The sequence below is a fragment of the Anser anser genome, assembly GCF_964211835.1.
Source record: "Anser anser genome assembly, chromosome: 7".
Classification (NCBI taxonomy): Eukaryota; Metazoa; Chordata; class Aves; order Anseriformes; family Anatidae; genus Anser; species Anser anser.
In genome coordinates this window covers 17796887-17823988 of record NC_139727.1, presented here as the reverse complement: position 1 = coordinate 17823988, position 27102 = coordinate 17796887, and the positions used below count along the sequence as shown (strand labels likewise).

Sequence of the window (27102 nt, the reverse complement as noted above, 5' to 3'; positions counted from 1 at the left end):
ACGGTTTCCCATAGGATCCTACTGGACAAAACGTCCAGCATACAACTTAACAAAACCATCATACGATGGGTGAGCAATTGGCTGACGGGCAGCGCTCAAAGGGTTGTGGTTAATGGGGCCACATCTGGCTGGCGGATGGTCACTAGTGGGGTCCCTCAAGGCTCCATTCTAGGGCCAGTCCTCTTCAATGTCTTTATAAATGATTTGGATGTAGGACTAGAAGGTGTTTTGAGGAAATTTGCCGACAACAGCAAACTTGGAGGAGTTGTGGACTCTGATGAGGGTGGAAAGGCCTTGCAGAGAGATCTGGACAGATTGGAGAGCTGGGCGATCACCAACCACATGAAGTTTAACAAAGGCAAGTGCCGGGTCCTGCACCTGGGATGGGGCAACCCTGGCTATACGTACAGACCGGGCGATGAGACGCTGGGGAGCAGCCCCGCAGAGAGGGATCTGGGGGTTGTGGTTGACAGCAAGTTGAATATGAGCCAGCAGTGTGCCCTGGCAGCCAGGAGGGCCAACTGTATCCTGGGGTGCATCAAGCACGGCATCGCTAGTCAGTCGAGGGAGGTGATTGTCCTGCTCTGCTCTGCTCTGCGCTGGTCCAGCCTCACCTCGAGTACTGTGTGCAGTTCTGGGCACCACAGTACAAAAAGGACATGAAACTGTTGGAGAGTGTCCAGAGGAGGGCGACGAAGACGGTGAAGGGCCTAGATGGGAAGACGTATGAGGAGCGGCTGAGGGCACTGGGCCCGTTCAGCCTGGAGAAGAGGAGGCTGAGGGGAGACCTCATCGCGGTCTACAACTTCCTCGCGAAGGGGAGTGGGGAGGCAGGTGACCTATTCACTGTAAACACCAGAGACAGAACCCGCGGGAACGGTGTTAAGCTGAGGCAGGGGAAGTTTAGGCTGGACATCAGGAAGAGGTTCTTCACCGAGAGGGTGGTCGCACACTGGAACAGGCTCCCCAGGGAAGCAGTCACTGCACCAAGCCTGTCTGAATTTAAGAAGAGACTGGACTGTGCACTTAGTCACATGGTCTAAACTTTGGGCAGACCTGTGCGGTGCCAGGAGTTGGACTAGATGATCCTTATGGGTCCCTTCCAACTCGGGATATTCTATGATTCTATGAGTGATGAAAACACTTGTGTATTCCTCATGTATTTCTAGAGTGTTCAAGGAAGCCCAGCTTATGTACCAAGTCTTGCCTTCTCCCTCCTGTGAGAAAAAGATCTGTAGTCTGTTTCAGTATTCAGTGTGACCCTGTCTCCATTTCCAATTGTTCTGCACCCTGAGCTTCTTGTCGTTTAATTTATCAAGCCTGAGAACAGCTACTCTATGGACCCAGGATCACCAGCATAAGGCCCAAGGGGTGGAAGATACCTGATGTTAAATCCTATGGATTTGTGTTCAGAAGAACCAGAAGAAAAGTGACAATTCACCTCCTACTCTCTGTGGCACTCTGCATTCTCCTCAGAAGCAATACATGTCTTTACACATCTTGAATTACACAGAACGGAAATGTGTGGCCCAAGGAGAATAAATTAACTGCAAAATACCTAACTGTGAGTTACCATTCAAAACGAGAAACTCTGTAGTTCCATAGCAGTAAGTCAGAGAGATCTGGGGAATCACCTGGAGATAAACCAGAGGCTCCCCTCTCACAGTACCTTTCCTACCCTCTGTCTGTTGTCTCTCAGATTGTTGCCTCTCAGATGAGAATACTGCTTTCTCTTCTATGAGGTTATGGCAAATATACAGAACTTACCCTAGATACTCAAGGGTTAGAACAAAAGGAACCAGAAAATAGTCAGTACAAAAATAGACAGTTAAAGAAGACAGCTTGCATTGACACTTTTTTCATATTCTTAAAATCTGCCCAACTGAGAACAACTCAGAAGGATGTGGAATGTCTTGAATAAGGTCTTAAGTCTTGGCCTCTAGACAGTATGCTTCTACAAGTAATAATTACTATATGAGTCTGTTGTTAATAAACATTACATAGACTCACATTTTAAAATCTCCATAATGCAATCCAGCTAAGAGGTAAAGGTGCCCCATAAAGACAAAAAAATAATGGACATATTAAAAAAAACAAACCTCAGATTAATTTCTTAAATTAGAAATTCATTTATGCCACTAATAAGCTCATTTATGGTACTAGAATGGTCCTAGAAGTCAGGGGACAAAAATGGGTCAAAAATCAGGTATATGAATTGCTAATCCTAATAACAGCATGTTCAGTGGGTTCCTTAGACAAGGTTGATGAAAATAGTTTGATAAAAAGTAGATTATTTTGGTGTGCATTTTGTTGTTTTAACAATAGCAGACATTTATATTTTGTACCAGTTACTACTGTCACTGTGAAATAACACTGAAACAAGGTAAAATTGAAATAGCATTTCTGAGGAATGATAAATTACAGATGAAACCTACGGTATCAAATGGAGAGGGGAGCATCCAATATATTCTTCATGATATCTAAAAATGTCAGAGAAAAAAAAAACCTTCACAGCATATATGCATACAGCTACCTTCTAGCCCTCATGATGAATCACACTGAATTTTTTTAATACTAAATAAACAAAGTTTCTGTGTACATTCCAGCTGGACAGCATGCTCTCCAGTAACACAGAGATGTAGGTCACATAAGCAGAACTAAACGATAAATCAGAAATTAGTGTCCTAAAATAACAGTACATCACTTTAAAGGTTTCAAAGAATTATAGAATGGTTTAGGTTGGAAGGGACCTTAAAGATCACCCAGTTCCACCCCCCTGCAGGGGGGGGTGGCAGGGACACCTCCCACCAGACCAGCTTGCTCAAAGCCCCATCCAGCCTGGCCTTAAACACTTCCAGGGATGGCGCAAATTTATATGGATTTCTTTGCTTTTTTTTCCTTTTTTAAGAAAAAAATGGGCAAATACTAGGTGAACAAATACCAATAATAAACTTTGAGTTGTAAAAGCTGACTGTCAAAGCCCCAGGCAGTAAAAATATTCTATCTACCACATATCTGTGTGTCTATCTACCACACATCTGTGTGTTTACGTATATATATATATATGTATACATATATATTAATTTAAATGCTAAAAACTCTCACAGGTTTTCCTATATCAAAAATATGACAGAAATTTCATGTTTCCTTTCAAGATTCGGTATTTTTAGAAGCTTATATATTCTCTTTTGACTTCATAGGAACTTACTTCAAAACTAAGGACACGAGGTAGCATTACCCAGCACAGAACAAACAAATGCATTTTGTGCTCTGTATGATTTGACAATCTCAGTGATCTGCGCGGACTGGTTACTCTTATTTCTCTCGTAACACTTTTATAATGCTTTTATAACTTTTGGAGAGAAACGACATTGAATTACAGCTCCATGAATAAGATATCACTGATGACAATGACAGATGAATACTTTTTGTTGCACCCTATAACCATACTAAACAAATTCAATTAACTGTTCCAGGGCTGCTATTTATTTACAAATAAAGGAGATCATTTTTAAATAACAGACAATAAGCTCTTGTTTTCTATTCTAAAAATTATTATGAAAAGTGAAGGAGAAAAAGTGAAGGTCGTTTTGTATTGCAGCTGAACAGAGAGAACTACTACTACGAATGGGAAGGATTAAAAAAAGAGTATTAAAAGCAGTATAAAACACCATCCTCTAAGCCATAGAGGTTAGAGGACTGATACTGAAACTATTCCTGTATATTCCTAACACATCTATTGATTGTTATAAAAACAAACAAGGTTGCTGCTGATTTAGGAAGACTGGCTAATATCAGGCCCAGCAGAAAAACTTTTCTTCTTCTCTCCCTGTGGTGGTTTTACTCGAGTGGGCGGCCAAGCTCCACCACAACCACTCTCTCACTCCCCCTCCTCAAAGAGGAACGAGGACAAAATACGATGAAAAGGGCTCAAGGGTTGAGGTAAGGACGAGGAGATCGCGCAGTAATTATTGTGACGGGCAAAACAGACTCAGCGTAGGGAGACAGTAAGATTTATTGCCTATTACTAACAAGCTAGAGAAACGAGAAACAAAGGAAAGAAACCAAAAGCACCTTCCCCCCCATCCACCCTCTTCCACCTCCTCCCCCCGAGCGGCACAGGGGAACGGGGGAATGGGGGTTATGGTCAGTCTATAGCGCTGCTTCTCCGCCGCTCCTTCTCGGTCACTCTCGTCCCCTGTGCTGTGGGGTCCCTCCCACGGGATGCAGTCCTTGCTGAACTGATCCGGCGTGGGCTGCCCACAGACAGCAGCTCTTCAAGAACTGCTCCAGATATGGGTCCGTACCACGGGGTACATCCCTCAGGAGCGAACTGCTCCAACCTGGGTCCCCCACGGGCAGCAGCTCCTGCCAGCTCACCTGCTCCTGCCTGGTCTCCTCTCCACGGGCTACAGGTCCGGCCCGGAATCTGCTCCGGCAGGGGTCTTCCACAGGCCGCAGCCTGTGTCGGTGCAGGTCCTCCTGCTCCACCGTGGTCTCCTCCACGGGCTGCGGGGTGGAACCCTGCTCCACCGTGGTACTCCATGGGCTGCAGGGGGACAGCCTGCTTCACCATGGTCCTCACCACAGGCCGCAGGGGACTTCTGCTCCGGCGCCTGGAGCACCTCTCCCCCTCCTTCTTCACTGACTTTGGCGCCTGCAAGGCTGTTCCTCACTCCTCTCACTCTCCCAGCTTCTGTGTGGTGCAGCGTTTTTTTCCCTGTCTTAAATATGCTCTCACGGAGGCGCAAAACAACATCGCTTATTGTCTCAGCTCTGGTCAGCAGTGGGGCCCTTACCAAACATGGGGCAGCTTCTAGATCCTTCTCACAGAAGCCATCCCTATGGCCCCCTGCTACCAAAACCTTGCCACGTAAACCCACTACACTCCCCTAAAGAAGGAAATTTTCAAGGTGCAAGCCATTGTTCTACCACTGCACACTTGATAAATGTACCTACCTATGAGATAAACATGCCCATTACCTTGTTTTGGTTTTCAATACACATAAAGTACTCTATTATCCAGAACACATAGGGATACTGTAAGGACCATCTCTAACTACACAAAATCATCTGCCTCCCATAGAGGAGAATGTCAGGCTCTGCGCAAGGTCGTACCTAGGTCACACTGCAGGAAGGCACTTCTTTTGTCTTCAAGTATGAGAGAAAGTATTTTTAGCTTAAGTAACTCGGCTTGAACTTTTTTCTTCCCCTCAATCAGGTCAACTCCATGCAGAGCTATTCATGCTCAAAAATAACAGTTTCATCTTCTGGGCAGCTATTTGCAGATGTATTGTTTTGCTACTCAACCCTAATGACAAAATGTAGGACGTTTAGTAGAGGCAACAGGGAAGAGGTGGGAGAGATGGCAGAATTTAGCATTTCAGACTAACTCAGTCGTGATTGTTCACACCTGCACTCCTGACTACTGTAAAGCTGTGTCCTCACTTTGCTTAGCAGATCCTCCAGGACTTCCTACTGCAACTGTTCATATAAATGCTCCCCGGTCAGGCCTGGGATGCAACAACCACATGTGGAGCTGAAGAAAGGGCAGCCTCGATGCTGAGTGGAGGCAGGTGTACAGCTGTGACCTGCAGGATCCTCCTCACTCGGCTGCAGTCTCCACATCCCACCTGTCCTCAGCTTTTTGCGGGCATGGTTTTCAAACCTGTGCTTGGCAGAAGGACACAGTAAGGATCAATCATGTCGTCACTCAGGACTATGTCACATTCATATGGACACAAGGTTTCAGTCTGTTTTCAAAATGCACAATGCTGTGCCAAGATATTCAGAAATGTAAGCCTGTTAATTGGGATAAGTGAGGATATTTTTGCTCATTGGCCCAGTATTGACATTAATGGAGTTATAATTCCCTTTGTTATTGTAGGGGACTCGGCTTATTCTTACTGACTCTTCCTTCTGAGGCCTTTCAGAAGGTACTTTGAGACAGGATTAGTTTAGTTTTCCCCATGAGCAGTTTCAAAATACTACTGGAACATGCTTCTGGAAGACTAAAGGATGAGTTATTGGTGATTTCTCAGTCTCTCCCTTCTGGAAGACCAGTTCAGGGTGCTGTTTTGCTTTGCAGTATACATGTCAAAGACAGGGCATTATTTTTGCTTTCATGATCCCTAAAAAAAAGCATTAAGCACTCTCTAATCCAGTGCAATATTTACAGTGACCTAAAACTTCTGAGAAGCAGGAGAGGTCTCTTCAGGTTGAGGTAAATCCACAGAGCCTGTCTGGGTTCTCAAGATAGCAAAATAATACTGCAGAGATTATATGAAGATGTTGATTCTGCTCTACAGAAAACTGTAATACTTGTTAGTTCTGTTCTCTACAAAAAAGCATAATACTTGCTAGTTTTTAGATACTCTTAGTATAATTCAATTCCTAAGAAAGAGTGTAGTGCTATAAATAAAAAATCATTTAAATAAAGATATTACAAAATGTAGTGTTTTCTCTGAAAGGAAGCAACAACAAGAAGAGCACCTCAGTTTTTTCCAATCATCCGTTTGTTCTACAACCTATAATAACAATATCCTCTTACATTTCATCCCAAGTATTATTACAGCATACATCTACAGCTAGCTCAGGGACACAGCAGGCCTTGGAAATTAGAAGAGCACTCAAAGAAAGAACAGGAACTGAACAACACAGTATCAAAGTGAAATACGTATGTGGACAAAATAGGTGGTATAAATTACTGAAATTCAAGGTAAAAAGAATTCTACTACGGCTGCTAGAACTGTCATTGCAGCTGCTGTATTTGTGATATTTAATGATCATAAACAACCAGCCCATTTATTACCCACCATCCTTAAAGAAAAATACAAAATGAAACAAAACCTCACTGGTGAACATAATTAATGTCATTCATTCACTCTCCTTAAGTCAACGAATATCAAAAATACTGGACTGAACCTACTTCAAAAGGTATCCTGATCTTTTTTATTTTAAATTCAGATATTGACCGAATCTAATCTAATTGTGAAATCTCATAAAACAGTAAAGCAGAACACAGGGAATACTTACACTACATACATCATTAAAAAGATGACAATATTCATAGTCACTAGCTTAGTATTTGTCTGAGCAAACAAAAAAGTTGCTAACAACACACAAAGAAAACTTTATCTTCCATAATTTATTCCCACATTTGGATAGAGCAGAAGAGCCTGCTAAGACCTATAAATGCTAGGCTTACACAGAGAGTCAGTGTATCTTAGGTCACTTAGATGAAACAATACTAACGTACCAAAATGTAGGAGTCTGGGTCTTTCTTAGGAGGCAGTCAACTGCTCACCATGTTTTCAAACTAATCAAACCACAAGAAGCTTATCATCAGCTTCTCACCGTTTCGATGCATCGGACTACCTTCTCTGCTACCACTGCTTGACACTCACGGTCTTGCTTCCCTGATCCCCCAAAAGCTTCCCACAGCGATACCCAAAGTCAGCCCAAATCTCACTGTTCAAGGGCAGTAGCGGGATAGAGACCAGTAGAGGGATGGCATCATGGATTATAGCACATGGTGGAAGAGACAGGATTCTAGATTTTTGGTTTGTTCTTGGCAACCTCTTCCTGGAGCATCCTCATTCTAGAGTAGGCAGAACCTCCCCCTTCCCTTCTGACAAAATTACAGCCTGTCTCTTCCTACCAGCTATTCCAACACAACATTTCCATGAATGTTTTAGGACTTTACTTAAATATTCACTGACGTTTTCTTTGAAACCATTGGTATTCTTCCACCTAATTAATACAGTGCATAATAGACAGGGGAAACTAAACTTCTGGGACTTTTTTTTTTTTTACTGTAAATATACAAATTCAAATTGTGCCATGCTTTTGAAAATTCTTAGTACATCATGCCAGACTGGTAAGTGAGTTAGATTACATATTGATTTCCAAGAGAATCATTTTACTGTTTTAAGAATCACAGATACCACCATGCAGCTCATAAAGAAAAAGCTCTTACATTTTTGTGATTATTTAACTGTTTCCAGCTATTACGTCATGCCTGGTGTCTCAATTTGAACAGCCAAGGAATTACCTAGGAGAGTCATTCTCTGGAACAAAATACTATTGCATACATGTTACAAAATGCTACATGGGCACCACAATATTTGTTTTACAAACCTGAATAGAACTACTTTACCAGTCACAATTGTTTTCCGTGTGGTCCTTACCATTCTCAACAGTTCTGTTTTGAATCGTTCTCATTTTGCTTTATACTTGGGGCATGTGTTTGTGAGGCTGTTTACTCCAAAATTACTCTTGCTAAAAGTTGTCTGTGCTTATGTGGGCACATCCCCAAATTCTCACAAGCTGAACATCCCTCTGGCTTACTTTCCTGCCCGAGTGTACTCTCCTTTTTGTAAATCTTGGTCTGTCAGAGAACTACTAGCAAACCTTCCCATGCTGCACTAGTTTAGAAAGATATTTGCCACGCTCATGTCTCCTCCCAGCAGGATCTTGCATGCTGCTCCCAGCATGCTTCCTGGGCTGAGATGGGACAGTCTGGTCTGGTTTCCTGGAACTGGTTACCTTCACAGAGGTAACAAACTTTCTTCCCAATTAAGGATCAGACACATATTTCCCTCCTGGCTCTATTATGCATCTTGAGCTCCTAGGGTTACTGCCAAACAGCATAACATGTCTTCAGGAAACTTCTGGCTCGTGCACACCTCATTTGCTAGATTTATGCTAATACAACCTCATGCAGTCATTGGTTTATAAAAGGAAGCTGATGGGGCTGATGTCTGCTAGCTTAGTTGGGCTGTGCCGACTGTTTTAGCATCAGCAGCAATCATTGGTAATTCTCAGCCTTACATGATGGCACACTGTTATAAGATTATCTGCTCAGCAAATTTCCCTTACTCAACAAATGACAAAGTATTGTGCTACACAAAATCAAGTGGAACCAACACAATGGCTTCTAGCTAAACACTAAATATAAGGATATATGTAACTTATAACGATTTTGCAATATTTTATTCCTGTTGATGAAATAAAAACATATATTAGGAAAAATAAATAAATAAATAAACAATCTGCCCTAAAAAGAAATCAAGCTGCACACTGGAAATAAGGACCAACATCCTTGATTTGCATACACTGAAATAACATTTTTCAAAGACATTCAGGACACAGCACCAATGAAAACCAAAAGAGAGACAATACTGATGGTAAGAAAGCTGATATGCTCATGAGCTAACCCTGAACACTGGCATACAATTTATAGTGAAATATCACAAAGATCTACGTATTTGTTGTTACATGATTCTCTGAATAATCAGCATGTAATTTTCTATTAGAAAAGTGCACACTTAGAAGGGACAAGAACTGTTATTTTTGTAATGCTGCATTCATCAGCTGCTTACAGATGGGACATGCTTCCAGAAGCACATGTTGCAGGAATGACTAATTTATCAACTTGTACTCAAACCTGCTGGCCCAAGGCTATGGATTAGCATTTAATTAATCAAGTATATAAAATCATTCATTAGTGGATCTCATCTCATTGGACAGGTTTCTTGGGACAGCCTTTTGATGCTCTCTATCTCTGAGCCATCAGCTACATCTGAAATCAAAGCCACAAACAAGTTTACCAGCTCAAATCTGTGTGCTCATCTATCCCAGTATCTGAAACCAAATTAGGACCAAAATAGTATCGTAACACAGTGTAGCCAAAGGTTAGTGCTGGAACTCCCTCACAACCAGGTGAACAATCTGCAGGAATTACCATTCACCAGAGCCTGAGGTCCAAGTGTATCAACGTGGTGACCCACCACCACCATCCACCATGGTAGGCAGACAAACCCACAGTTGTCAACAGGCATCCAGTCCTTTTTTTTTTCCTTAAACTACTTAACATGTTTTCATGGACCGACATATTTTTTGATACTCTGACAGTCCCAAAGAGGAGCAGTATCATTCTGCCTTCCTGCCAACGTTGAGACAAGTTGACAACTCTTACATTCCAAACGCCTAGCTAAGTTTAACTGCATCTTCTATGTTCTCTTCGTCATCCACTGTACTTCACACGCCTCTTTCACACCAAAAATTCAATTACCATTAACACTAATGAAATATATTCTTGGTTTCAACATCTTTGGTAGACATGCAGTCTTAGCATGATTTGCTAAAATATGCTCTCAGAATTTTCATATAACAGACCCCCAAAATGAAAATTTCTCTCTCCACGTCAATGGCGACCAGCACTATTATTCTGTCAACAGACCACTGGCCTTTCTGCTTGCGTGTGTCACACCAGTCATACAACCCAAAATCTCAGTTCCATAACTTGACAGTCTAAGCCCACTCAGTCAATGTAGTTCACATGTCTTTTATCTGCTGTGTTGTTTCAGTAGAGATGTACTATTCAGAGGTATACACACAATTTCCACAAGTAAGATAAAATATTCTAGCAATTTGCTTGCAGTTATATATGTTTCTTTTCATATAACTAGTAACCTGACCAGCATATTTTGATTTATTACCCATGGACTTTCGCCTCTTTGGTGAACAGCAAAGGTTTTGAAGGACAAAGGGAAGCCAAAGTCCTCCACCACTCTCCTAGTCACATAAGCAAGACAGTTGAGTATTACATATAAATAACCACATGCCAAGAATAAATATCAGCTTTGGAACAATCATTTGACTAACTGAGAGAAGAAAACAAAACAAGAGAAACAAACATAGAAGAAAACAAAACAAGAGAAACAAACAATCAGAAATGTATGCAGAAACAAGTAAATAAGTAGTGACCAGCCATATGAGCATCAGATCATCATTTCTTAAACTGCACATAAAATAGCATTAGGTGAAAGCCAGGAAAAGCACATTTAGAAGTCATGACCAGAAACCTAAGTAATCTGAACCTTGATTTGTGCACGACGCTGCATATTCAGCGTGACATTTCAAGCACTGAAAGGAACACAATTCTTTTTAGAGTGGGTGGCTACTGTAAATTCAAATTACTGTTTGATCCAGAATTTACGACAATGAGTAGCTGAGTCATTTTTTCTGCCTTAGCCTCATGTCTTTTAACTTATTTTATGGGTTCCTGTCCTTTGAGTCTTGATGGTGTAGCTTCCCTGCATGATGGAGTAGGGATCAAAGAATAGAATTTGGTTTTATTCCTTTAAAACACAATGTATTCCAAAGCACTTTAGAAAATAATGAATTAGATATCAGTACTGCAGTGACCATAGGTAAATATAAAAGTGATTACATGCCCAGCCGCAGCTCTCAGACACTTTAATGGCATAAACAAATAGAACAAAACGTTATTTTGTATTTCTGGCATTTAGGCTAGATGACATCTAATCTGCATGTTGCATTTTTGACAAATCTTTCTCAATTGGCTTGCCTATAATGTTATTTCAGCTATTTTTCTCTCCTTATTTGCATCATCCAGTCATGTATATGAATTTATCCTCATTTGAGTGTTACTCATCTCGGATATCCCTCATTACTGTTCCCCAAGATACAAATCATCTTTATTATTCCTCCAGTTTTCATCAGACGCCACGCATTACTAGATCTGCCTCTGATGTTGTCCTCAGTGCTTCACAGTAGGTGGTTTTCCATTTGCTCTCTAAATGACTTTGCCATTTGGAAGCACTTTACAAATCTAGTATCCATGCTACCTGCTCCCTTGGATTTGATCAGTACATTCTGATGAGGTTCAAAGTGTGAACCTTTTCACCTCAAGCCCACTGGTCAGGGTATTCTCTGGATTCTGGTTATTCAGGATATTCTTCTTACTCAAGATTTCTTAATACTTTACAAGACCCTGCTCTTCAGATCATTTCTTTTCTCTCTCTTTTTCATTGAGTTTCTACTTTCTCCTGTAGCTTTTTTGTGCATTTCTGCATTTCAGAATTAAACGGTACGTTTAAATTTTCCCTGCAAGCCTACCCCATTCCTACTTAACAAAAGCATATTGCCTTTTTCACTTTTAGTTATCCTACTCTTTACCTTACGTGCAAGATGAAAACCGATCCCCAAACCACTGCCACTAGCTAAGAACTGTGTCACTTTACTTTGCAACAAAATACTTCAGGGCTCAGATCAATGAAGCCCAAAGCTTGGCTGAGCAAAGGGCAGCAAGTGCTGTGGCCAGCACGGACACCTACAAATCCTAACTGGCTAGCTGGCCAGGAGCTACACAGAACCCTCTTGGTTGCTGATACAATTATCTAGGGTTCCTACTGAAAGTAAGCATTTCTAAGACATCAGCCTTCTGTCAAATGCTTTTGCAGTTAGTCAATAGATTCAAAAGCTATTTGGTGCTGGCACAAAGGGACAGACAGCCAGACAGATGAAAACACATGCTCAAAGAGCACTCTCACTGAAGAGCTATTTCCTTACGAAGCCAGGCTAAAACCTATCATGTTTCAGCTTTTTAATACAAAGGGTGACTGTATTCTTCTGTGACTCTGTTTCATGAATTTGGCAATGGAGAGGTGCAGTTATGAGGATTCTAGCTGACAAAGATCTCATTCACATCAGCATAGGGCTGAGATTCAATTTTAACTGATGTAGTCTAGGATAAGACTGACCTCATAACTGTTTTCTTCTGTTTTTTATCCCGAAGTGTCATCTCCCCTTCTCAGCTGATGTTCAAGACAAAGATTCAGGACAACTCACCCTCACAAACTCTAAGCTACAATGATACCTCAGTGGAGCTAAGTTCTACTACATTGGAAAACAGGCTTGGTTGGTCGGTCGGTTTTAAAGCAACTCCCTAAATTTTCCTCTTCATTTGTAAAGTCAAAGGCTATGGTCTCTCTCAATTCCAGAACAAATAGCTTCTATTGATGTTTTTCTTGAACATTTGCAGAGTATAACACTGTGCGTCTTTTATTCAGTCCTGTGTTGTTTCCTGTAGTGCTCGAACTCCTCTTATAAGGATTAATTATCTTTTTTTTCCCAGTTGTCGTACATTATTTATTGTAATGTCATGACCACTTTGTTCTTTTTTCTGTATTACCTTGGCCACAGTAATTTCAATTACCCAATAAAAGATTATGTCTTTGCATATCACAGAATCACAGAGTCACCTAGGTTGGAAGAGACCTCCAAGATCACCTAGTCCAACCTTTGACCTAACACTACCAAGTCCTCCACTAAACCAGATCACGAAGCTCTACATCTAAACGTCTTTTCAAGACCTCCAGGGATGGTGACTCAACCACTTCCCTGGGCAGCCCATTCCAATGCCTAACAACCCTTTCAGTAAAGAAGTTCTTCCTAATATCCAACCTAAACCACCCCTGGCGCAACTTTAGCCCAATCCCCCCCAAAAAAAGAAGCACTCACACAACCCCTGAGAATCGGCAAGAGCTGTTTATTGCCGGGACATCTTGCAGGCAAGCCTGCGGGATGTCCGTGGTGTTTGGTGGCTCCAAGCTAATGCTTGCGATGGAGCCTGAGCAACGAGTAGGGGGCTCGCCGGGCACTCCTGCGATGCTGGTGGTGCTCTCGGATGGCAGAGCACAAAGACATGCCGCAGTAGTCCCAGGCCTGTCCCAGCAGAGGTGGATCCACTTCCACCCGTTCCTCCACATCCGGTGGATCCAGCTCCATGGGCTCCACGGTGCTGGGCAGAAGGCTAAGCCAGTCCTTGCCCGGGACTGCCCAAACGGGATGCCTTCCGTCCGGAATGTTCTCAGGCCAGGCTGCCGAACCAGGAGGTCGTCCAGTCCCACGCCTCGGTCCCACGCCACTGTCAGCTTGATTGTCACGCATGGGTCCGACGCTGCCCTCTGGTTTACGGCCATTACTGGGTCCCGCACTGTGCTCCGGACTATGGGCACGCCTCTGCTCCCCGCGGCTGTCTGCCCGATGCTCCCGCCTTCGCCCCACGTCACCGTTGCTCCTACGGTAAGGCCCAGGCCCCCTGTCGCTGGGTGTGTGAGGGGCCGGCCTGTTCCCCGCATCGTTGCGGTGCCAATGGTACCGCCTGTATGTGTCTGTGGGCTGGGCGCCAGAGGTCCCTTGGGCACTGGTGTCTCTTGTGCTGCCGGCGCTATCCCTCCGCCCACGACACATCTCCTTCTGCTCAGGTGCATTCCTTCTTGGTGCTTCACCGGACGGCATCGCTGTCCTCGCACACCAAGGAGGCCTGCTGCTCGCCTTGCTCTTCTAGTCTTCCTCCTGCCGCACGAGCTGGCAGTCAGAGGGCCCAGATGCTCAGCGAATGCTGGGCCAGCTGCAGGGGGCCTGTTTTATAGGGCCCGCAGCAAAGGCGGGGCAGTGGTGGCCACTGTGACCTCAGCAAGCCTCTGTGATGGAGTGGCCCACGCGTGGCCAAAGGCGGCTGTGTTGGGAGCGGCCTGGAAGATGCCCTCACGTGGACAAGGAGGAGGGTTGGGGGGCTGAGGGCCCCTTTTCTGGGGCTGGCTCCCCCGGGCCATTTGGCTTGCCAGAGAGAAAGGCTGCCCCTCGGCCACGGGGACTGCCCTGCACCTCCCATCCTGTGCCCTGGGTTTATTTTTAACACTGCTTTTTAGGCAATTTCATTCTATTCTTTACGGAAAAGAACAGAAGCAAGGTGCATCTTCAGCCCTAATTCCCATGCGCGCTTTGTGCTCCGAGTGAAGAATTTCTTCCTCACGTCACATCTCATCTAAATCTCCCCTCCATTTGTTCAAAGCCATTATTCCCACTTCCATGGCCACACTCCCTGAGAGAGTCCCTCTCCAGCTTTCTTCTAGGCCACTTTTATGGGTAAGGTTTGGTGGCAAAACAGCAGAACCTAGCAAATTGCAGCCTGATCTACCTGGTACCACACATTCCACATGAAGTTTTCCAGCTCAGGCTCTAGCCTCTCATCAGTGTAACACAGAATCATTAAGGATGGAGAAGACCTCCAAGATCATCTGGTCCAACCATCCCCCTGCTATCAATGTCACCCACTAAACCACGTCCCTACATACCAGCTCCAACCTTTCCTTGAACACCCCCAGGGGCAGTGACGCCACCACTTCCCTGGGCAACCCATTCCAAAGCCTGACTGCTCTTTCTGAGAAGAAATGCCTCCTGCTTGTTTTAATTGTTGCAGAGCAGTGCTTACACTGAGTCAAGGACTTTCCAGCTTCTCACACTGCCCTGCCAGCCAGGAGGCTCGGGGTGCAGCAGGAGCTGGGAGGGGACAGAAGCAGGACAGCTGGCCCCAGCTGGCCAAAGGGGAATTCCGTACCATGCTGGACAACTAATGTGGGGTGGCTGGCTGGGGGACGGGAGGGGTACCGGCTGCTCAGGGATAGGCTGGGCATCTGCCTCTTTCTTCATTTTCTACACGACAACTACAGGCTCACCAATTCTGCTCTGGCAGTTCTTCACTCTTCCTTCTAAATGGGTTCTGCTGTGCCATGCTCACACGTCACTTTGACAGCTCCTCACGTGGTGTTTTCTCAAGCTGCACCATAATCCAGTGCATGGCACCGCATCCACCAGCTGGCTGCGGGAATGGCAAGAGCAGCGGTTCACTAGCACCTAACATAATCACTCCTGGGCCAGAACTAGGCAGCTGCTGGGTAGTTATCATGAGTTAAGGAACAATTTCTGCAATAGCAACAGCTACCGTAACTGGACTTCCTTAGTACTCTGTCTCAGGCTAAGGACTAAACAGCTGTTGGACAAAGGAAAAGACTTTCACTTCTAGTTTAGTTATATGGGGGGTTACGGCATATCCATCTAAGAAAATAATTTAACAAAGCTAGTCCTTTTTTGGCAGAGATCTGCACACATAATACAAGAGCTACTAAGAGGCCAGATGAAGTACATTTTCACCACACTTCCACAAAGAAAAGCTTAACTTAATCATTCAAGGGTAAAGTAACCAATAGTCTAACATTTGCAGCATTAGAATGCATTAGCTAGGTCTTTTGTGTTTCCTGGTTTTATTAAGTTTTATTACCAGATCGTGACAAAGTTGGAAAACCAGTAATTTCAGTGATCTACAATAAGTAATGAAATGCGAAGAAAATCATGTTAAAACAACTAAAAAGGAGAGTCATTCTTAACTGCAGAGTGTGGGAAGCTGCAAGCGAAGCTCCCGTTAACAGTAAATACAGCAGATTAAAAATATCCCTGCATATTTGTTAACACAGACTCACTGAGATTTCCCTGCATTAAGGAGAACCATCAGAGTTCAAGTCATTTTCTCCTCCTTAGCATCCTGGGCTTACCTGCTGTTGATCGCTCTCATGATTTGAATGCCATTCACAAAAAGCTTATTTTAAATTTCAGATCTGTCATGTATCTAAGCCTGTGTACACTGTGAATCACAACTGAGAGTATATAGATAGAAGGGTACTTAGGAATGTGTCCTATGCCAAATGATTAAGCAGACTGCTTCCCAAAGCTGACTAGTGAGCAATTTTAGAAACTGAACAGAAGTTCCTCAATTAAAGAAATTTTGAGGTGCACAGAACATTTACCATTTTAAACCACATTACGTTTGGCTAAAAGACAAATTGAAACAGTAACGTTGATTCTTCGAAGAATATTAACTAGGTGCTTCAGGCCTCTTAAAAATTTAGAGGCTGTCTCTTTCAAATCTTTAACTCCTGCTGACTCTAATTAAGGCAATGTTTGCAAATTACTAAATTCCACTGAAATGGCAAGTCCTGCTCCTGAGAATGAACAATTATTATAGACTATTGCCATTTTCTTGTTGCTGTGATACCAACAGTGTCACGTGTATCCTTTTCATTTCCAGCACCATAGCTACAGGCCAAAATCTAGGGCGAACATTTTTACAAGTCTGAATGACATTGGAGTCCCTCCAGTAGGTAATAGTGCAAACTTATTAACAAGGAAGAGAGCCCGATGGTTGTAAAATAAGAGGAGATAAAATCACCAGATCTATAGGGGAGAAAAAAGATGAAAGGCATACTTGCTGGTGTAATGGACTGATATAGGGTCTGTCTTGCAATGATTCGGACGTTCCTTATGCAACCTTGCATTTGTCATAACAATTCAGATGGGAAGCCCAGAGCCTGGCATTTTGGGGGTGTACTGCATTCAGATTTTCATTAACAGATGGGAACAGTGAGAGAGAGACCGTCCCCAGTATGGCAGGCTTCAATACTGAGGGTCTGGTCGCAGTCAGGCAGAGACTTAGCAGCTTGACCTCACAAATATATTTCTTCGCTTGAAGACAACATATCCCGTTTATTCTCCCTGCTTTGAAAAATCCTTAGCTTCGGCATCACATGAAAGAAGAAGAGTGTTGGACATCTAAAAGCCTCATCCCTACAACTTTCCCAATACTTTCATATTCTTTAGTCAACTTTTGAAAACATTTTTTAGCAGCAGGCTGAAATGATGATTTTTCCAGCCTGCCTCCGCTTTTCCTTGCTTTAATGTACAGCCATGCTTGGTACATATATTCAACCTCACTTTTCATGAAGTATGAAAATCACCTCTGCCAGAGGCCAGCACATCTACACAAATTAAATTCCAGTTGTAAGTGAGACTCCGCTGAACCTTTGGCACCATGCTCGCCTTCCAAAGAGCAGTGACTTTCATACAAAATGAGTTTCTCAATAAACCATGATCAGCAGACAATCATTTCGGATCTGACTCATGACAACTACTTTTACTGACAACAGAGGATGACAAAAAAAAGTCCCTAAGCATTGTAACAAGCCATCTGCCACTGTACACTGTTTCAGACAATTAGTTATCATGTAACATTTACTCTCATTTTCAGCATTTCATTCCTACAGAAATATTCTGACACTTCTCCTTCCATTTTATTCATGCGCAACCAAGGTTAATATTTTCTGAAGACAAAAACTAAGTTTACTGTTTAATTTTCTACTTATTCATTGACACATGTCTTTTAGTGTAATACCAGGGGTTTACGCAATACTTAGCCATAAATCCCTGATTAGCTGGAACACTCCTGAGATTTCTCAACGAATAATGTGAGCACAAGTTTTATTTGTTTTGTTTTCAAAATACTTTTTGAAAATTCAAACAATGGATTTAATTGAAATGCAGATTCTTTTCCAAAATTCCTCCTTGTCCTTAGTGCCAACCTACCCTATGCATATCAATAACTCTCCTTCCCCAAGAAAATTTTAGGTAAAATACTTGGTGACTGAATTAGTCGCACACATAATAAGCACATTTCTGGAAATTATTTTTATTTTTTATTACATGCTCTACAGGCCTAACTTCTCAGTTTCTGAGTTTGTTGGCGTTGCCTCTGGCCATACACCAAAAAAAAAAAAAAAAAAAAAGTAGATCTGGAAGTTAACATGGCCTGTGAAAACACGGCCCAAGCTCATCCACATTACTTTGTTTATGAACAGGATGACTAGTATGGTCTTCCACTCGCATCTTTCCCACTTCTTAGTTCAGTAGAATGATTTTATTTTTATAATAATATTGAGCAGTTTTTGAGTGAAGTTGTTCCTAGGAATCCAAGATTCCTAGGCATTCTTTGTGCTTCATAAAATGCTTTAATAAATATGAAGATGCTTCACACTATCAACTCCACAATTCTCACATTGCTACAGATATGCAGCTGAAATCAACAGAAGGCTTGTACCACAAGCAAACTGTAGCTTGGGTGATGTAAAAGATGATATAAAAACGACCTCGGCTTTCAGGTGAGACATACAGCATTAGTTACCCCTAAGTTCTCAAGAAATCTCTTTGCAGTTGAAGTAGTTTTCCTTGAGAAAACTGGTACATAAAACCACAATCCGATGCAAGCAGAAGAAGACAGTTCACAGGAGGGCCCTGCGCCTCGGGGGTGCATTACACGCGGCGCAGTTGGCCAGTCAGAAGAGGGGGGGCCTCCTCTTGTTTGGTGATGGTGCGGCCTCGCCTTGAGTATGCGAGCAGTTCAGGAGGCGTTTGGACGGTGCCCTCATTAATACTTGCTGCCAGCTGATCTGCTCTGTTCCATCCTGCCTCCCCAAACACAGGCCTGGCTTCCCGGGCCTGCACCCCCAAATCCACAACATGAGTAAAACCGTCTGTGATGCTGATCCACAGTGCTTAAAACCCCAAGAAAATTGAACCAACTCTTATGTTATGACATGAAGACACTTGCTGCTTTGATTTTCAAAGGCTTCTCTTCTTTCACTTCATTTCTAATCCTGTAATGTGGAACTTTCATGTGTTTTGGTCACTAATTTCTTTTGAGGGTATTCGTTACAGCTCCCTTTCATCAACAGTGCCGAACAGCTGTTAGCCCACCCTGAAAAATTTATGTTATTTGCAATGTCTGTGGATCAGCATTTTTTGTTTTTAACATAGACAGAGACACAACAGCAGTCTCACCTGTATATATTTATTTATTTTTAAATCTCTTCTGAAATGATTTTGGTGCATCAAAATGATGAGATTCTCTGGAGGAAACTAACTCAAGTCCTCATGAATGGCATTTTCTTGTTCCAGGAAAAATTACACATACTTCCCCTATTTCAGCAAATAAAGATGAGGTGCATGAACACAAATCTATCCCTGAAAAGTGCCATCATTTATCTGGGCTTTGAAAGATGTTCTCAGTCCGGTTCTAACTCCTTCAGCTGAGAGCTGGGAATGCAAAGGAATGATAGATGAAAGGTAGTGAGACTCCAGAGGTCCGGAACCCAGGGGATTACTGCAGTAATTCACAATTACAACAGCTTTGCACCCAGGTCTTTCCAACCTGAACAGCCATTTCTGAGAGGTGATCTGGGACATACGCAAGAGGAAGCTCCATATTTCTTGCAGGGTGTCGTTGGAGAAAAAGACAACTTCGGGAAATTATGTGCAGGAATTTAGACAGATTTCAGCTCATGTGCAGCTTTGGCTGCCTTAACCTGTCATCAAGCCATTCTGAGCAGCAAACAAGTGACTTTCTCTTTCCTAAACCAGGTAAATTAAGATATCAGATGATTCCTCTTATAGCAGAATGAAGTACAGGGCTTCAGAAAACTTTTTGTTTCATTTTTTGAAGAAAAGACAGACCTCTCACCCCCAAGCATTTGTGTCCCTCTCAATGGCCTGTGCTAGCTCTTGCCCTACTCATCAAAACCACAGTATCAATCAGGATACAAAACCACTCAATCAGGAACCTGAACGCGACCCTCTCTTTTTTTAAGTCAGTGCTATAACAATTGTCACCTTTGAGCCAGCTGCTTTGCTAGGAAGGGATTGTAACATAGACAAAATGAAACCAATAGGACAAACAGACAGGAGAGCCTTCTCATCACCTTTACCACGTTACAGTGATGACTTTGTTCTTTTCTCTGTTCTAAACTATGCTCAGAGAGTCCCAATTACCACTACAGAAAATATACATAGTAAGTATTATTACAGTTTCAGATACATGAAATTCTAAATGACAACGGGGAGCACCAGTGGTCCTGCACCCCATGTAGCGCTACCAAGGCAGCCCACCACCGCTCAGCATCTCTGTGATTCTGTGATTTCTGTGATTCTGTGATCTCTCTCCTGCAGCCTGTCTCCAGCCTGCTCCAGCACTGCCTCCACCCTGACCTGGAGGCAGATCATATTCATGTTCTCCACTCTCAGTCACCTCCAACAAACCTCCTGGCCCTGAGGAGGGGACCTGGAGCAGGGCTAGCGGTCCCAGAAGCTGGGACAAGAGGGCAGGAAGCAGAGGGGTCTGCAGCGAGGTGATATCCCCATGGAATCAGTTACTGCCCCCTCACGCAGTCCTGCTGTTTCCCAACAAGTCATGGAAATCTCAGTGGTGGAAAGGAAGCTGCTGAGCTGGCTTAGTTCCAACAGTAAACCTGTATTTTAACTTTCTTAGTCCAAAAGATGAAAAAGGAACAAGGAAATTGTACCTTGACATAAACACAGCCAAAATCATAAATATTTAGAGCCACAAGAAATTACTGTCTCACAGTATTTGTGGGGGAAAAAAGAAAGGACCATGGGACTATGAGTTGTGGTGACTGTTTCTTCAGGGTACAGAAACAAATTCAACAAGTTCTTCCCACTTGCTAGGAAGATCTGACAAACCAAACTCAGCTTGTGTTAGCTCTCAAACCGGAAAAGACAGAAATCAAATCAGAAGCTTATATATTTTACAACCTTCCAACCACCTATGTACAGTAATTTTTTTTTTATTTTTTTTTCATGAGAAGCCAAACTCAAGTTAAAGTCCTAGGTCCTTTAGAAAGGCACCAAGCCCTGATTTAGGTGTTTCTAGTACTAGATAATTTGTAGCACCCCAATGTAACTGCAAATTAATTAGACAGTTTCAGCTTGCACCCCTTTTTTGTTTTTAATTGGATCGCTTGAATTTCAAGTTATCTTGTTACTCCTTTGTCCAGCTCAGTGAGAAACCCTAGGCTGTTTACTATATTCTCCTTTTTTGCTGCAATCATCCGAAAGAGGAGACTTAGAAAGTGAAAAAGCAGAAGACCAATACTGACTTTAAGCATGTTTCCACAAGCTGTGTATTGTAAGTAAAGGTGATCTGCAGCCGTGTTGAATTTTCCTACCTCTTTTTTAAAATATCAGAACATTTTCTTCATAGAAAATTCAGCAAAAATGAATTAAATGAAGACATGGACATGAAGGATACTGCATCTCAATGTAAACCCTTAAATGAACAAGTAAAGGGGCTGTCACTCACTTTATGTTAATCTTAAAGCATCTTTACTACACATCTTAATTCATACCAACTGTCACAACTGCTTCCCATGGAAACCAACTCCATTACAAATTGCAGAGTGCCACCAATGTCAACCATATCCACAAAACATAACTTTAAAAAGTTCCGTTTGGGTCTAGTTTGAATGCAGCAGCATTTACACCATCATGGAAGTCCATGGCAAAAAGAGACGCTGGGTTTGAAGCAGAGGAAGACAAGTCATATTTGCTAAGTGGTCCAAAGGCACTGCTTCATCAATACCCTCAGCATGCAGACACACTCAATCATCAAAGAACAGAGAGAGGAAGAACAGCAGCAGCACTTCAATCTACTGCCTCTCACTGCCAAAGTGATCAATCAAGGATGTTATAGCAAGATGGGGACCCGTAGAAAAAGAGACTGCAGTATCTGAGGAGAAGTTTCAAAACAAGTTTTAGATGAACTAGACGTAATGTATACATAGCAGTAAAGCAGGAAAAAAAAAAAAAGGTATCTCCCTCTTCTCTATCTTAATTCAAACCACTTTGTTTTGCCTGTTCTGTTAGGTTAGCAAGCAGAAACATTAACTACAGGCTCCACAACACCGGTCACAACAGAATTGTTCGTTAACACAGAACTTATGGCACTTGGCCTTCACGTCCTGTTTAAGTTTTGGAATTGTGAAAGTTTCAGCTGGAGAGCAAATGCCTTACATTTTCAAACTGGGAGGTAAAAAAGAAAGGTAAGTCAACGTAAAGAAACCAGGGACCAGCTAGGAAGTAACTGTAAATCCTCAATTTACAAATTGGTTTTCCCTTCATAGGGCATACAGCAACTAGGGAGGTGCCCATCTCATTGGGCTGTGGGACAGGGGACAAGACTTCTGGAAATTACAGTTCTGTGTAAGCTGTTTTTTCTGAGCAAACATTTTTAAAAGGAGTTGAGTGCAGATTTTTTGCAATGGGAACAAAGTACCTTGTAACTTAAAAAAAAAAACAGTTGGAAGAAGTATAGTGAGTTACAAAATAAAAAGTTGAGTTGCTATTTTTTGTTATATTGACAAAAAGTAATTCTGCTGTGTTTATGTATAAGTTTTCAGCACAGCTGTACATATTGGACTGCCATACCCTATGGATCACTTAATACTCACAGACCTTCTTAAAAAGCCTTAAGGACTTCATTGCAACCTCTTGATGTTGCAATCAAATTTAGCAGCTTATTTCTAACACTGAATACCTACGTTAGTTATAAAATTTCAGTTCTTCAGTCAACAAACATAATTTTTTTTAGTATTATTTCATCTGGAAAACTCTTCAAGCTGAATGCTACTTGCAAATCTTCCCCACAACCCCAAAATTTAAAACAAATATTAAAAAAAAAAAAAAAAGAACACCCCCCCCTTACACACACTGCAAGTACCTTACAGCTTCAGTTCTTACTGTTTTTCAGGATGGTGTGTTCTTCATTTCTATACAAGAGTTTACAAAGGACAAATTCACAGCTAACATAAAAGTGAATCAATTGGCAGATTATCTGACAGGAGAAAATAAGACCTTTCTTTGTATCCAACTGCACTACCAGAGGTAGTATAAGGCAACTTTGATCTTGTTTTCCATTCCATGTATCTTGAGTAGTTTGTAATTCGTATCAACATCTAAGGCCTCTTTAATGAAAGAAGGAACTCTGTGCACAACAAAGTAAAGACAGCACAACACAGCTGAGGCCTCAATGAAAAAGAGGAAACCCTGTCACAGCACACCAGCTGCTTCCTGACTTCAAACATTTTCAGTAAGAAGGCTCGAGTTTTATGGTCAAGAATTCAGATGTTTTATCTCTGGGCTATCTAGATAAACGTTCTTTGAAAGGAAGTTTGTAAATACGACTGTGCACAACAGCATGCTGCTGGGAGGCTGACTTCCAACAACAAATTGCAGGTTTTTGCTGTGCCTGCCCTTTACAGGGTTTGAAACTCTTCTGTGGAGCACCAGTTACCAAGTCACCAACCTGCCTGACTCACATTGCATCTACGATGCCACCAATTTCTCTGCCCCACAGGTTTAGTTCAGTAGAGTTTTACCAAGATGCAGTAACTACACTTATGAATACTGAAGAATATACATGAAAATTCAGTCTTTAGAGAACAGAAATGATCAATCACTCCACTGTATTAGTGCTTTACAGAGAGGATAATTTTAGCAGGGTTTGATGGTTGTTTTCTTTTTGGTGGCAGTGGTTTGTGTTTGTTTTGTGTTTTGTTGTTGTTGTTTAAGAGTTTAACACACAACAATTTCCCAGAAAAAGCATTACAAAGTCAGTTACAGAAACTTTGATGACCAAATCACAAATAAATCATACAAACCCATGTTCATAAAGCAGTAACAATGTGTTGCTGTTTTATTCTGATTCCAGTCATTAAACCAGAATGAGTTAAAGTTTAGAAGTTAATAAAAAAGTGTTTTGCACAGTTGCTGCACCTCTGCAGTATAGATCATAGAAGGATGGATAGAGAAACTAAATTCAGTGGCCCTCACTTAAGTCTATATGGCCCTGAGGCAACTCCAAAAATACGGAAGGAAGGAGGGCTGAGCGAGTCCATCTTTCCTGGTTGTAACTACAGAATGAAGGAAGAGGGGGGAAACAAACAAACACACACAAAAAAAAAACAACACCCTAATCTTCAGTCTTCAGGGAAGAGTTTTTCCTGGTACGGAATATTAATTTAACAAAAAGAAAATCAGTACAAGGCCTATTTTTGCTTCCCTTGTATTTTAGCAGCGGCTGCTTGAAGGGAAGATACTTTTGCTCCCTGATGCATTAACGCCTATGTACTATACATAAGAAGACCTCCTTGCATTATCAATCTCAGTACTAAATATCTGATATTCAAACCCACAGGGCTCACAATTCAGCATTTTAAATTACAGCTCTGCCTCAATGATGCACAACAAGCTCTTACACTTAGCTTTTGATGTCTTTCACCGTTGTTGAAGGTTGTGGGTGAGATCTCCCCCCCCCAAAAAAAAAAAAATCTCCTCCTCCATACCTCTAACAACCTCTGAGAGAAAATCTGCTTTTATATTCTTGCTGTGTTACAGTTATGTTTATGCCTCTCTAGTCTTATGAGTATTACTCATTCCTTTTTGAAACCATTTTTATTGTTTTCCCTGGAAAACCAATTTAATTTTGGACAAGGTGAGAGGGCAAGGAGGGAATAGCTCACTGTTGCTACCAAAAGTTTACCAGATTTGACAATATCCACAAGCAAAAAAAGAATTCTCTCTCATTTGGCAAAAGGAGTAATTTTCATAGAAAAGCTTTATTTCCCTTCCTTTTACTGTATATTACTGAGATGTACTATAACAATAAAAGCATCATAAAAATAAAGGATCAGGTAGACCTACATATATTCCAGAGAGCAATATATCTACAGTGGTATTGAACTCCAGCATGTAAACTCTTCTACACACCAGGCTGAATTAAAGCTGAAGTGGAAAACAATCAAGGAAGAGCTTAGGCTAAAGTAAGACACGATCTTGCAGAACTAATTCATTGGATGAAGCTCACAAATATGAGTAGTGGTTTCCAAGTCTGCAACTGAAACCACTTTCTCGGACCAGAGGGAACCAATTCCTTCCAATGACTTTTTACATTCATGTCAATGCTGTCTTTAAGCTGAAGGTCCTCTGTAACATAAGCTTGCTGAACCCATGTGAGTGAAGAGTTTCATTTAGCTTAACACCACAGCTTTTAGATTTCTTTTTTTCCCCCCCTTCTCATCCACTCTCCTTATTAATCATCTTCATCTTCTCATCATTTCCCCTTTTCAAAAAAAAGGCGGGGGGGGGGGGGGGGGGGGAGGGCAGAGAGATCCAGTTTCATGCTTTGAAATTATGCCAGCACACAAACATTTCATTAAAAACCTGTACCTTTTGGACAGGCAGTAGTGAAAACAAAGATGGAGAAACAGTCTTACTAGGGACAGCTTTCTGTCTGTATTTTAGGTCACCTAATGCTGTCAACAGTCTGGGCAGATTTCTAAATGATACGAATAAAAGGCTCAGGCAACGTTTCACTTGTGATTATCACAGCTCAACTCCGAACAATCAAATGAGACCAAACTGGAAAGCTGGCCATCTGTAGCTTCCTTGCTTTATCAATTCTAACTTCTGTTAAAGCTAAAACTCATTTCCTGCTTTGCCTCTTAATTCCTCTCTCTGCTTTTATGTATTATTTATCCCTCTAAATATATTATTTATCTTTGTAGTTCTATTATTCACCCCACAAAGCGCCTAGTTAGATTTTTTTTTTTTTTTACATGAAAGGTGCTACACGAAGTGCTACCATAATACATTCATCCTGCAGTCAATTTTAAACATGTTACAGTAATTGTACTGCATACCAATACGGAAGGGATGGTTGAGTGCTGCAGGGTGTTCACACGGCTTAGCTACTATGGCAAACACCAAAATATAAACAGAAAATAGAAAAATAGTTACTTACTATGAATGACAGAAGAAAAAAAAAAACAAGGAACAGGAAGAGTTTACAAACAAGTTACCATCTTTGATAGAGCAGAAATATTCCACTTCAGCAACTAAGGAAAGCTAAGGAACAAACCAAGAGATTTAAGCAGTGAAGATGGAAATAAAGTTATCTTGATCTTCAGTCCTTTTTCCAAAAAAAATTAAAGAGTGGAGGGTGTCTGGAACTACATCCAGAATAGTTCCTCCTTCTGATGCTTATTCTTCTCCCTGTATTAACTCTCCATTCTCAAAGTAGTGATTTAATTACAATATAATGACACAACGCGTAGCTGGACAGCAGTGTTTTCTTACTGCAATTCTAACAGACACGTGGAATGCCACAGAACAGATGATTGATGGATGTTCATAATACATCTCTTTCTCTCCTCTTTGTGGAGTTACATTAAACTGAAAGAGCTGACAAACATTTACTCCATCACTAAACATCAAAAGCACTTGCTTTGCTATTTTATAGCTTTGCATGTTGTCAGCATTTTGACTGGCAGCTTCTTTGCATTTTAATGCTGTAATTGTATAAACAACACATATAGATTGATTTTATACACAGCATCCATCTTCCCTCGTTAGAGGCTACAGCTGTTCCTGTATTCTGGCATCAATCCCCAACTTGCAAAAATAAAATATTTAATACATTTATTCCTCTGTTTATATCATATCAATTACAGACAAAATGCCTCAGTAAATCCCATTTTTGCCAATACGCAGTGACGACAAGCAAACACTAGATTTCTATCCCAAAGTCCTTATTCAGATGACAACATCCAGCAAACGTACAGAGTTTAAGTTTTGCTAAGGACTTAGTAGAAACAGGAAAAAGAATCATCCTCTCTCCTCCCCTCTACTTAACAAAGATGCCTTCCAGGGCTGCTTCAAGACACCCTTTTAACGCAGCACACATGACAGGCATCTTAAGAAGGACGGAGTAGAAGA

At 41.8% G+C, this 27102-nt stretch overlaps 1 protein-coding gene across 8 annotated transcripts in view; it reads right to left on the bottom strand.

Moving 5' to 3' along the window:
- LOC310902572 (uncharacterized protein) overlaps positions 1 to 27102 on the bottom strand; it is an 881556-nt gene that overhangs the window by 618015 nt on the left and 236439 nt on the right. Inside the window, exon 18 of one of the 8 annotated variants that reach the window (XR_014586780.1) lies at positions 2045 to 5668. The exons of the other annotated variants lie outside the window; for them this stretch is intronic. The gene's annotated coding sequence lies outside the window, so the exon portion shown is untranslated. Of the gene's footprint in view, positions 1 to 2044; positions 5669 to 27102 lie in introns of those variants that run through there. 8 annotated transcript variants of the gene reach the window in all.